An 11,087-nucleotide genomic window follows, 5' to 3' on the forward strand; every position below is an offset into this window, starting at 1 on the left:
TCATAAAAATTTTCATAAGAAAGCTACTAAAATATATGCTGATGCTTAAATGGACAAAAATAGATAATATAAATGGGTATGAAAGAATAAGAAAAAGAAATAAAGAGAGTAATCATTCAGATGTTAGAGGATTGTGGGCCATCTGATTATATCAGTAAATCCATGATGACAATACTGTAAATTGTAGTTATTCACATCTTTCACTGGAGAGAGAATATATTGATGGGGAAATTTGTAGTATAATATTTTTGTGTGTATAAGGCAGTCATTAAAGCTATAGATAAGAATCTAAAAAAGGAAGGTGAGAAGAGACTTCACCTTTATTCTGCTGGAGACAAATCACTGTCCCTTCCACAATAGCAGGGACTCCTGGTTGGACATAAGAGTGGGCAAGAGAATAAGAAAAGGGTGGGGAAGGAGTGGTATGAGATGAAGCCAGAAATTTAAATAGAGATAAGACCCTGCAGGCCAGCAATGACATAAGGCAATCAGAAAATTCTCTGATAAAGTTTAGGTATAATTGACATTGGTCAGGCATAGATCTATAAGCAAATTTTCTTGTAAGTTAATATGGATCTTTATTATCTGTTTGGGCCCAGACTCATACATTCCGTGACCCAAGCATTTCATATTCTTCTGTGTTACTAAAAATGACTTCCCTACATGATTGAGGGAAGGATACTCTTCTCCCAGTTTTTTTCTTGGGCCAAGCTAGTAATGGATTAAAAGTGGGGTTTTTTGTTCCTAATAAGGCTTTCCCACTATAACTAATTAATTAAAATTAAAAAAAACACTCAAGGTAAGCATTATATACTGTAACTATGTCACAAGTGATTTTTATTAATTTGCAATAGAAGGAAATTACTTCCAGAAGAGAAGCAGAATTGAGTTCAATACCTTGATAACTACACTGTAATCCACAACTATACCTGGATACTATCAACATACCAACAAGCTTTCTATACTAGCCAAAATGAATTAAATGGGAAGATGATATAAGTCACCAGACTGTTTGTTTTAATTACCCTCTTATTCCACCCACCCTATATGTACACTCTTTGTCATATGACTTTGTAATTTTTACTAAAGCTACATAGTCTATTGTCCCACCCTTTAGATCTGGAATGTTCTTGTGAGTTGCATTGGCCAGTAGATGGTGTCACAGCTTTGAACGTAGGTCTCAAGAGACTGTGTTTGTTTCTGCTGACTTTCTTGGTTCTCTCCATGATAACATGCTGATGTTAACAGCTGGAGGATGAGATGCATGGAACAGAGTTGAGTTTCCCCAGTCATCTCAGTGTTGGCTATCCTACATCAGTAGACAGCTATGTGCTACCCAGACATGTGAGTGACCATAGTCCAAATCAGCAGTCACCCTGCTGATCCATATTCTTCTTGAATAATATCAGTTGAGCCCAACCCAGAAGAATCTCAAATTCCTGACCTAAATAAATTATTATTGTCAATTGATACTGAGTTTTTGTGGTTATTGTTATATAGATTTATTTTATCCAAGTTTAACTGATACACCATGCAGTAATTTCTCGGGTCTTTTATTTTAGCAACAATGTCTACACTACCTCTTTTTTGTTTGCTTGCTTCTTAAAATAGTATTCTACTTGTTAGGAATGGATATCTCAGAGATCTTTTATTTGAATCCTCCTACCTTACCTTATCTTAGAGGTCAGAAGTCAGTCACATTGTGGGAGATTCTGGCAGTGGCCAACAATTTCCATTCCAAACTCTAAACTGCAAATCACATATGGCCTACTACCTACTGATTGTAGCAACGGCACCTCAAGTAAATATGTCAATAACTAAACCCATGATTTTTTTTCAGTAAACTTATTTCTCATCCCTTATTGCCTGTCTCAATAAATGTCACTACCATCTTCACATTTGCTCAAGCCTGGAAGTGGGTATTGAACTCTTTCTACTTCCAAATCTAACCAATCATAGAATGCTATAGATTACACTTAAAAAAATATCAAGACTCCAACCATTTTTCTCCACATAGTCCAAATAACTTTATCTCATTTGAGCTAAAGTAAATCAATTTAAGCAAATAGGTAATTTATCAGAGGATATGGCTCACCTCCCAAAATCAAAGGTAAAGCTACAAGATATTAGTTGAGAAAGGACACGAAGTTCTGAGATTTAAGCAGCAGGCATTAGTGGATAATCTATGGTCTTGGATCATTATTTCAATCCATTTTTCTTTACCTTCTGCTACTCTATTCAAGACATAAGGACAAGTTGGAATGTTTGATCAGTTTAGCTTAAGTCATGTGCCCACCTTGTCAAGGGGAATATAAAGTATAATACCTGATTATTCTACCCAAAAGGAAATCAAGGTACTGTTACCAAAAAATAAGAGACTGAATGCTGCATAACAAGAACAACAATGTTGTCAACTCCTCTGAACATCTGATTTTTTAAAAATATTCTCATTTTAATTGTCAGAATCTTTGTTAGTCTGTGTTTAAACCTTTATCACAGAAATCTGGCACTGCTGGGAAATAAACGGTTGTTGCAATTTGACATATCTTCCAAGTTCATTTTCTAACCTTGTCTTTAAGCAACTTTAGCATGTTGGCTGAAGAAAGAAGCCCTGTGTCAAGGTTACATATGTTTCTAAATGCACGTAAAACTAGTCATCCTAAGATTAGGGTGTTTATTCACTCACCACTACTTCCCCACCAACCATAGCCATCACCTCCATAATTTGCCTATTGAGCAGCTTTGCCCTGCATATCATGGATTATCTTCCCATTCTGGAATATGGGAGGGAGTTTCATTGTTCTTATAACCCTGATCAATACCCAAATTCTCCATGCAAGTCTAGAGTATCTGTTTCGGCTATAGGCAAAGAAAATGTGTTGTAAGAAATTAAAAACATAATTCAAAACTAGCTCCAATGCAAATGTAGCAAATGTGTGTGGATATAGTTATTGGAGGAAAGGAAATTATTGTAGAGATAGAGACCAGATTTATCATGGAATCCAGGGAATTCTGAGTACTCAGATTTTAGGAAGTGAGCATCAAGGAAGTCTAGTGGACCTCCGAAGCAAGAATTCATAGATTTTTCACTTCTATGTTTCACACTTAGTTTACCTCTGGTGCTTCACATATGTTGACTAATTTCATTTGCAACCAAATGAAGCAGTTCTTGATGTCCTGTTCCAAATTTCTTGAAATATGGTTCAGGTTTTTTATTCTTGTTTTATGTGTTTCCCTTTAGAAGGATGGACAAGCTATAGATGGACCACTTCAGGTCATGTATCTGTCTGTACACGATTTAGTCAGCAAGATGTGGGTTGGAGGCAGAAAACCTTCACAGAGCTCTGGGTAGGAGTATTTATGGTAGACACTGTTGATTGCCTTCTCGATACGCATTTTCTGTATGTCCCTGCTAACAGAGCCAGGTGCCCAAGACAGTGTGTCATAATTGAACTAAGTCAATCACAGTGTACTTTGTCACTTGGGCGTGTGATCCAATTCCACCCAATAAGATATAAGGAAAAGTCTGCTGAGATGATTTTGGGGAATATTTTCTTCTATGATTCAGGTTGATCATAACAAATAATTATCTCTCTGTTCCTTCACTAGATGTTGCCCAGAATTGAAGATCTATGTCTACAAAGGGACAAATCTGAGGACTAAAATTATAGTCTCAGAAAGAATATATGCACCCCTATGTTGATAGCAGCATTATTTACAATAGCTAAGATCTGGAAACAGCCCAAGTGCCCATCAGTAAACGAATGGATTAAAAATCTGTGATATATTTACACAATAGAATACTATGCAGCTGTAAAAAAGAAGGCTCTCTTACCCTTTGAGACAGCATGGAGGAACCTAGAGATGATTATGTTAAGTGAAATAAACCAGTCAGAAAAAGAAAAAAATATCACATGATCTCACTTACATGTGGAATCTTTATTTTTTAATATTTTGGTGAATTTTTTCTTAACTCACTGTATAGCCACATATAATTGCAGATGAGTTCCATTATTAGTATTATTTAATTCCTTTACCAGGATTAAGAGGATTACAAATATATTTTGAGTCTCTAATTTTTTATTTATTTTTGCCAATTTTCCCATCCCCCTTTCTGCCTCTTTAGTTCCACAAACTATTTGATTAGAGAGATAACTTGTTTTTAATTTACAAGAATTTATATTTGAAAAGTAATTTGTTTCAACCACACATACTCTCTGTTGAGAGAGACATAACCTATTTACTTAGAAATAGGTAGATATATGGAATAGATGCATGAAAACAAGTGTCTACAGGTAAAGTGCACTTTTGTAATTTGACTATATTTTTGCTAATATGTATAGCCACACTTCTCAGCACAAATAAATAGAAAACTTGGTTAAAATACAATATCAAAAAACTTGCTTTCTCTCTATAACCAAAGAAACACAAATAAATAGGTACAACTCTAAGAAAGCTAGAATTGTAATTGAATCTCTTTTTTAAAATATATTTTATTGATTTTTTACAGAAAGGAAGGGAAAGGGATAGAGAGTTAGAAACATCGATGAGATGGAAACATTGATCAGCTGCCTCCTGCACACTCCCTACTGGGGATGTGCCTGCAATCAAGGTACATGCCCTTGACCGGAATCGAACCTGGGACCCTTCAATTCACAGGCCGATACTCTATCCACTGAGCCAAACCGGTTAGGGCTGTAATTGAATCTCTTGTCTATAAAGCAAAACATTGAAGAATCACTGTATCTGTGGAAAAGGGAATTTAAAAAAATCCCACCTAATAGCCTGAGATACTCCAGGTAAGCTTGCAAATTGCCTAGAACCATAGGTGGAGGAAATATCACGTATAAGGCGTTAAAACTGCAGACCAGCAGTACACATGAGTATGAGATCCCAATTTATTATACTAGTTTGATTGGGTTTGACAGAAACTGCTAGGTATCTATCACATATTCATTTTCTCCTCTTCCTTACTAAGAGCATTCATTGTTGTGGGGTTGAGAATGTACATTAAAATTACTATTTGGGGGATGTGCATTACCTCCCAGCTAGGTATAGTTTCTGGAAAAGTTCTAGCTAATTATCTATAGTTAGATGTCTTGGGAGTTAAATGGCAGGTAAGTACATTTTTTTTCTCCCACTTTCTCCAAATTCTTCTCTTGTGGAAAGATGCCATAGTTTGATCTCTAATGGCCAAAGAATATAAGCTGTGTATTAAAGGTGAAGAATTAGAGAGACAATCAAACTGAGTCCCTATGGACTTCATCAAGATGTACAGCCATTGACCAGTAGGTGTGGCTCAGTGGTTGAACATTGACCTGTGAATCAAAAGGTTATGGTTCAATTCCAAGTCAGGGCACATGCCCGGGTTGCAGGCTGGATCCCCAGTGGAGGGCATGCAGGAGGCAACTGATCAGTGAATCAGCGATTCTTTCTCATCATTGATGTTTCTATCTCTCTCTGCCTCTCCCTACCTCTCTGAAATCAATAAAATATATTAAGAAAAAAAGATGTACAGCCATTACTGCAATCTTACTAGCAAACTAATTGTATTTAAGGAAATTAACCTTTATATCTAGGATCCCCATTAATAGCAGCAAAATCAGTTTGCAAGATTTTATATTGGATAACCAAACTGGAAAATTTACATAAAAATTTTTCTAAGACCTATGTCGAAAGCACAGTGGCACTGCTTTACAAAGTGTTCACTGTTCTGAACATAAATAATTTGCATGTGCACATAATGTACACCCAGCTGATGGTGTTTTCAAAATTAAATAAATAAATAAACCCACCCCTCCACATTCACCAAATGCAAAAGAATTGTCCACTAGGTGAAAAGATCAGCAGACAAAACAAACAGGAGATTTAGCTCTCCAAGATATGAAACTATCCTATATAATAAATGGCTAATATGCAAATTGTTCCTATGGGTGGAAGTTCGACAGACCGAGAGTTAGACGTGCGCTGACCACCAGGGGGCAGTGCGGAACATGGCAGCAGGATGGTGGAGCAGGTGAGCGGGCGGCAGTAGGCCAAGGCGAGTGTGAAGGGAGGCACTGACTGGCAGCCAGCAGCCGTTAGGGACCCTACCCTTGCATGAATTTCATGCACTGGGCCTCTAGTACAACAATAACAAAGAATCTATAAAAATTTTGAACTTTTAATCATTATAAAGGTTAAAGACAAATTAGAAGAGATAATGGAAGAAAATAACAGTATTATTTAAAACTAGAGTATCTGTACCCCCAAAAGGAAAACCTGAAATGAAAAATCTAGCCAGTGAAACACACACACACACACACACACACACACACACACACACACGCATGCACACACACACACGAGAGATTAAGCAACAAATTAGTCAAAGCTAAAGGTAGATCCTGTAAAGTATTTGATAAGTAGGATAAAGCAATAAAAAATGAAAAATATGACAGAACTGTTATGACAGAAATGGAAGATAAGAAAGCCCAACATATATTAATTCAATATTCAGGGGGGAAATTAGAGAATTGTGGAGAGGCAAAATTTAAAGGAATAATTATTAAAAAATTTCTGGAGTGAAAGTAAAATCTAAGTTTTCAAAAGAAGAAGTAACATAAGTACAAAGTAGAAAAAGTAAAACAAATACCTAGATATAGTATTGTAAAAACCAATAACTAAATTTCAAAGATAAAGGTAAAAATCTTAAAAGCAACCAGTGAAAAATGCAGAATACCTAAATAAGTAATCAGAAAACCTTGAGATAATATCTTCAAGTGCAGAATAAAATACACTGGCAGTGTAAAATCCAATACTTTAACAACTACTCAATAAGAAAAAACATTTTTAAATATTCAAAAATAGGCTGAGAGATTTTACTACTCACAAAACCTTGATGAAATATGAAATTTAATAAGGAGAGAATATAAACTAGAAGGATGGATGGGTACAAGAAGCAAAGGAAGCAATAAATTTACAAATGCATTGGTATCTAAATAGTTACTACCTGTAAATACTACTACTAAATAATGACTAATTTGGTAAAATGTTATGGAAGATGGGGATGGGAGATAAGAGAAGAACTTAAGTAATTTCAATTTCTTGGGAACAATCTAGAGATAATGTTAGAATGCTTAAAGTAATGATAATTTATACGTTTAAGGATAACCACAAAAATAATAGAAACATAATATCTAGTTTCTAAAACAATAGAGGAAAAAATAAGACATAAAGAAATCAAACCTAGCCGAAACCGGTTTGGCTCAGTGGATAGAGTGTCGGCCTTCGGACTGAAAGGTCCCAGGTTCGATTCCGGTCAAGGGCATGTACCTTGGTTGTGGGCACATCCCTGGTAGGGGGTGTGCAGGAGGCAGCTGGTCGATCTTTCTCTCTCATCGATGTTTCTAGCTCTCTATCCCTCTCCCTTCCTCTCTGTAAGAAATCAATAAAATATATTTTAAAAAAAAAGAAATCAAACCTAAATGAAAACATGAGAAATGGAGAAAAGAAGAAAAAAAATCACAAGCATGACAATGTGAAAAAAATATATAAATTAAGATAAATTAAGATGAAATAGCAGAAATATTTCAAATACATCAGTAAGCATAATACACATTAACATTAAATGTGTCTGTTAACACATTCTCAATTTGAATAAAAATATTAATATTAAGCTATGTGAATTTTATAATAGACACATGCAATAAATGACAAAAAAGATTGAGAGTAAAGAGCAAGGAAAAAGATATAACAAGAACAGTATTCAAGAAGAAAGATGATGTGGCAGCATTAATATTGGAGAAAAATAGGCTTTAACATAAAAAAAATTATTCTAAGGTGTGAAGGTGTCATTACTTAATAATGAAAGGAACAATTCACCAGGAACATATATCAATTTTGAACTTTATGCAACTTACATTATGACTACACAATATATAAAGCATTAATTGACAGAATTTTCAAACAAAATTTTAAACTAACAACTACGGTTTGAGATATTATCATGACTCTCTCAGACCCAAGAGTTTAAGCGGAAAAAAGAAATATCAAGGATATAGAAAATTTGAATGACATGATTAATGATCTTTTTCTAACAAGTAGGGAATATTTATTCTTTTCAAGTACACAAGATCATTTACAACCATGAAATAGAAAGTTTCTACCTTATACATCATATTTAAAGAATGAAGACAGCCCAGATGGGTGTGGCTCAGTGATTGAGCATTAATTTATGAACAAGGAAGTCATGAGTCTAATCCCAATCAGGGCACATGCCCAGGTTGTAGGCTCGAACCCCAGTGGGAGATGTGCAGGGGGCAGCTGATGAATTATTCTCTCTCATCATTGATGTTTCTCTCTCTCTCTCTCTCTCCTCCCTTCCTCACTGAAATCAATAAAAAAATAGATACATATGTATACAAAAGAATTAAGAGACAAAAAGCTTCCCACTTATGTATGTGACTATAATAACTTTGAAATCAAAACCAAAAACAGCACAAGAAAGAAAACTTATATGGCAATCTCACTTATAAACATGGCTCCAAACTTCTTAAGTTATTAGTAAGCCAAATTCAGTTTACAGAATGTTTTTGTTTACTGCAAACAAACAAATGTTTTTTATTCTTTTGTTAATCCTTGCCCAAGGAGATTTTTCCATTGATTTTTTAAAAAATACATTTTTATTGATTTCATAGAGAAAGGGAGAGGGAGAGAGAGAGAAACATCAATGATGAGAGAGAATCATTGATCGGCTGCCTCCTGCATACCCCCTACTGGTGATTGAGCCCACAACCAGGCATGTGCCCTGACCACAAATTGAACTGTGACCTCCTGATTCATAGGTTGATACCCAACCACTGAGCAACACCAGCCAGGCTTTCCACTGATTTTTACAGAGTAGAAGGGAGAGAGGGAGAGAAAGAGAGAATCATTGATGTGAGAGAGAAACATTGATTGGTTGCTTCCCACATGTGCCTCAACTAGGGCCCCTGATTGAACTTGCAATCCTTGACAAGGAATCAAAACCTTCAGTACACAGGCCTCTGCTCTAACCACTGAGAAAACTGGCCACAGCCAAATAAACCACATTTTGTGACCAAACAAGTTTTATCCCAGGAATTACATTAACAGTAGAAAATGTGTTAATGTAATTTGTTACATTACAAGAACCTATATAATAAAAGGCTAATATGAAAATTGTCCCCTCAACTGGGAGTTCAACCAGGAGTTCAACAAGGGGGTGGGGCCAGCCAGCCAACTGCCTGTGGCCTCTCCTCCCACCCGACCCCACCTGATTGGTCCTGATAGGTGCAGGCTGGCCAGACCCCACCCATGCACGAATTTGTGCTCTGAGCCTCTAGTTAAAGTAGAAAAAACAATTTGGTCACTTCAATAAATGCACAAAAGTGATTTGAAAAAATTCAATATGCTTTTGTTAAAAACAAAACAAAATGATGGCAAATAACAACAAAACCCCTTATGACAAAGTAATATTAAAATGTGTCTTAATCTGATAAATAGTTTTAAAGTAAAAGGTCAGAAATATTCCCTTGTCCAGCATGTATGGCTCAGTGGTTGAGTGTCGATCTATGCACTATCATGGGTTCAATTCCCATTCAGGGCACATACCCTGGTTGTGGGTTCAAACCCTGGTAGGGGGCATGCAAGAGACAGCTGATCCATGTTTTCCTCTCATTGATGTTTCTATCTCTTTTTCCCTCTCTCTTCCTCTCTCTGTAAAAATCAATTTAAAAATCTTAAAAAAAAAAAAAAAAGAAAAAACATTATCTTTGTACTCAGGAAAAAACAAGATCACTTTCTCTCTACTTCAACTTTTTCTGGAGCTCCTATCTAATAAAAGGTGCTGTGGAAAAGAAATGGGAAAGAAATAAAACTTCTCAAATGACTAGAAAATATATGCATACAAAATATTAAAACTAGCTGGTTTGGCTCAGTGGACAGAGTGTTGGCCTGTGGACCAAAGGGTCCCGGGTTCAATTCTGGTCAAGGGCACATTGGTTGCAGGCTCCTCCCTGGCCTGGGCCCTGGTTGGGGCTCCTGCAGGAGGCAACCAATCAATGTGTTTCTCTCACATCGATGTTTCTCTCACATCAATGTTTCTCTCTGTCTTTCCCTCTCTCTACCACTCTCCCTAAAAATCAATGGAAAAATTCCTAGGGTGAGGATTAACAAAAAAAGAAAGAATGAGTGAAAGGAAGAAAGAAGAAAGAATAAAGGAAGAAAGAAAGAAAGAAAGAAAGAAAGAAAGAAAGAAAGAAAGAAAGAAAGAAAGAAAGAAAGGAAGGAAGGAAGGAAGGAAGGAAGGTAGGAAGGAAGGAAGGAAGGAAGGAAGGAAGGAAGGAAGGAAGGAAGGAAGATTTAAGACTTACCCTGTTGCTCAGTGGTTAGAGCCTCAGCCTGGGGACCGAAGGGTCACAGGTTTGTTTCTAGTCAAGGGCATGTACCTCAGTTGCAAGCTTCATCCCTGATCTGGGCATGTGAGGGAGGTAACCAATCGATGTGTCTCTCTCACATCTATGTTTCTCTCTCTCTCTGTCTCTCCCCTGCCCTTCCACTCTCTTTAAAAATCAATGGGAAAAAATATCCTTGGGTGAGGATTAACAACAACAACAAAAATGATCAGAAGCAGCATGGGAAATGGTAAGAATCTATTAAATCTGGGGTGAGATACATATGTTGACCTAAGAAGTATCCAAACCTGCACAGAATTGTTTTGAGTTTATTTGAGACAAACTAAGGACTTGCTGAGAAGGGCTCCTCAGGGGCTTGGGAGAATGATAGTTTTTCAGTGTCTTTTATACATTTTAAGGAGGAAGAATACACAAAGGTGGGAGAAAGCAAGGTACAAGATGATGTGCTCCCTTGAGGGTGGTTATACCACTGAGGGGTATAAAAAAAGAGAACCACCTCTGGCATTTCAAACATGAGTTAAGCTAGTTGCACAAGAACAATGGACAGGGCTTGCTTAAGGAAAAGATAAACTCTTATAGGCCTGGGGCACAACTACCCACCATGACCTGCCCAGTTAAAAATGTATGATCAGGTCACCCTGTGAGGTTACTTTTCAGATTGATTGCAGAGCC

This window comes from Eptesicus fuscus, chromosome 5 (assembly GCF_027574615.1).
Source record: "Eptesicus fuscus isolate TK198812 chromosome 5, DD_ASM_mEF_20220401, whole genome shotgun sequence".
Taxonomy (NCBI): Eukaryota; Metazoa; Chordata; class Mammalia; order Chiroptera; family Vespertilionidae; genus Eptesicus; species Eptesicus fuscus.